The 2762-nt window shown below is 48.3% G+C and overlaps 1 non-coding gene across 1 annotated transcript; it reads right to left on the reverse strand.

The window, feature by feature from the left end:
• Positions 1-2041: 2041 nt before the first annotated feature.
• On the reverse strand, positions 2042-2113 carry TRNAC-GCA (transfer RNA cysteine (anticodon GCA)). Its single transcript has one exon. It is a non-coding gene; the product is annotated as a tRNA-Cys (tRNA).
• Positions 2114-2762: the final 649 nt, after the last annotated feature.

The following is a 2762-nucleotide window of genomic DNA, read 5'->3' on the forward strand; positions in this document are numbered from 1 at the left end:
ATGATCTATTTCATTTCTCTTAATGTTTTCTGTTTTGTTCAGTCATAAATTTGTCCCTTATCCATAAGTCTGACAGGTACATTTCCACATTCCCCTAATTTGTTTACAGTGTCACTCTTTGTTTCTAGATCAAGTATCCATTTTGACTTTATCCTGGTGTTTGGTGTGAGATGTTGATTCATGTCTCTTTTCTGCCATACTACTTTCCAGTTTTGACAGATTTTTGCCAAATTGTAAGTTTTTTCCCCCAAAGCTTATATCTTTAAGTTTATTGAACACTAAGTTGCTATATACATTAACTCTGTCCTGTACCCTTAGCCAGCTTCTTTCTTTGGCTGGGCTCTGGCTAGCAAGAAGTATCTTTCCCAAGGCCTCAGCTCTGTCTCTGTCTCTTGGTATCTGTCTCTCTTTATCTCTGTCTCCATGTCTGTCTCTGTCTCTGTGTCTCTGCCTTTGTCTTTGTCTGTCCATCTCCCCCTCTTCCTTTATTTCTCTGTCTCATACTTTTTGACACTTCCCACAATCAACCCTAACTTGGATGCTAAAGACATTAACCCTATATTTCCTGTAGAAGTCTATGAAGCTGGAAGGCTTGAGTGCCTAGAGCAGAAAGAAGAGCAGGGCTTTTGCCCTTTACACATGAGGGGAGTGCCAGTACTTGTTCATTGTTTAATTCCTTTTCCTTTTTCCTTGTTAATATCCCTAGAATAGATTAGTAATAGTTAAATTAAGATAGTTGAGTGTAGGTTGTTTGCTATTTTGGGTCGACGTCTTAGTTTAGGTCATTGGTAAGTACTTTAGGTTCTGCACAAATGCCAAAATAGTGGTTTCAACATGATTTAGGCTTTGTGCAAAGAGGGGACTGTATTAAGGAAAAGACTGCATTTGATTGGCAGAGACCTCTAACACAGAATCACATGGGACCCTGGGTCAAGATTTCAAGCAAGAAGATTGGGGGACATTTATCCCAACTGTCAACAGTTTTTTCTTCTGGGGCAGAAGTAGGAGCAGTAAGTGTGGCTATACAAAGACACCACTGGTCCTTGGAAGACGTCAGCTGTGGAGAGGGTTTACTTTAGCCAGACTGCAGGTCAGCTGGACAGGAGAGTATAAGGAAGATTCATCTACATAGCTGGGAGCTGTTATCTTTCCTTTCAGATTTTTACCCATCTTGGACTCAACTTTGTGAGATACTATTTATGTGGGACTTATTCAGCTTAGGAAGTTAGGCAATAGGATAGTTATTAGGGAAAATTCATTTTGGGGATAAGATTTAGAAATTTCCCTTCTCCTTGTTACCTTCATTCCTATTCCATTTCCCCATGAATAAACTCAAAATATTTATATGTTTACCTCTTGTTTTTTCCACTTAAACATCCCATAATAACAGCAGAAGGGGCAAACCCAAGGAACTGGGCAGCAGACAGAGACTGGAGGCACATGAGAAAGGAGAGGACAAGGGGCAGAAGACACACCTGCAGGCATGGGAGAGCCCTGGTGTCAAATGCAGGGACAAAGGAGATGAGGGAACAAAGAGGAGGCCCTGGCCAGGCCCAGGACCAGAATTCCGACACCTGCAGTTTTCTGTGTCTCTGTGTACTCCTGACCAAAGGAGGGTGCCTGCTGGGGTGTGCATGATCAGCAGTTGACTCTGACAAGCTGGGGGCCTCCTTTTAAGGCTTCTGCAGACCCCAGAAAAGCATTGGAGAGGCAGGAAAGTGGCAGTGGATGGGAGCCTGCTGGACCCACTCAGACTGTTTGTCCTGAGTCCCTGATAACTCCCTAAGAGCAAGGAGAAGCCTGCCTCACCAGGCCATAAAGAGTCAAGCTGGGGGCCCCTGCAGGGATGTGGGGCCAGCTTGAGGTCAGGGAGGTGCTTGGCCTGGATCCAGCATGCTTGGAGTGTGGCAGCCACAGGAGGGAAAGAGGCTGAGTCTGACAGAGGCTGACAGAGGCTGACAGAGGCTGAGGTTGTTGCAGGTATTTGGGAGGCCAGGAGGAAAAGGAGCATGTGGAAGGCCTAAAAGGTGAGGCAGCTGGTAGGGGGCACCTGGATTTGAACCAGGGACCTCTTGATCTGCAGTCAAATGCTCTACCCCTGAGCTATACCCCCTGGCCTACAAATATACTCTTAATGAGCACCTTTCCAAGCTGCCACCACACCCAAAGCACCTGCCTTCCAGAGCCATTGCCAGTGGTTTGGAGAAGCCTCCCCAGAGCCCACCTGCCAGTCCTGACCCTGGGCACAAGAGCCACATCCAGTGTCTCTCTCCGAGGGTTCCCCACACTCACCAAGGCCTCCACAGGCCCTCTGGGCTTCAGTCATTCCAACAGAGGTCCCAGTCATATGGGGCTGCATCTTGTCCTCCCTCCCCAGGGCAGTCCCCAAGCTGACAGGACCCAACCTTCCCCCCAGCCCACTGGCCTGGAGATCAAGCTGACAGTCCACTTTCCTATTTCCCAGAAGCCAGGCCTTGCCTCTCCCGGTGCTGCAAGGCTCTCCATCTCCTGGTGACCCTCATGTCAGCTCCTCTTCACAAGGAGATTCACAGCTGGATTTGAAGCAGCCACCTCTGGAGCTTCAGGCCACCAGCCTGAGCCTGAGGCAGGAAGCAGGAAGCACCAGGGTCCTGCCCCTTTAGCCACCTGCCTTTAGCCTTGCCATGAAGGAGTCCCTCTTCTAGGATGGTCTCTGCCTCTTGAATCTTGCACTGCAGGTCCTTTCCCCAGTGTTGCCACTTACCCCTCCGCCATTGCCCCAT

The sequence above is a fragment of the Monodelphis domestica genome, chromosome 5 (assembly GCF_027887165.1).
Source record: "Monodelphis domestica isolate mMonDom1 chromosome 5, mMonDom1.pri, whole genome shotgun sequence".
Lineage (NCBI taxonomy): Eukaryota > Metazoa > Chordata > Mammalia > Didelphimorphia > Didelphidae > Monodelphis > Monodelphis domestica.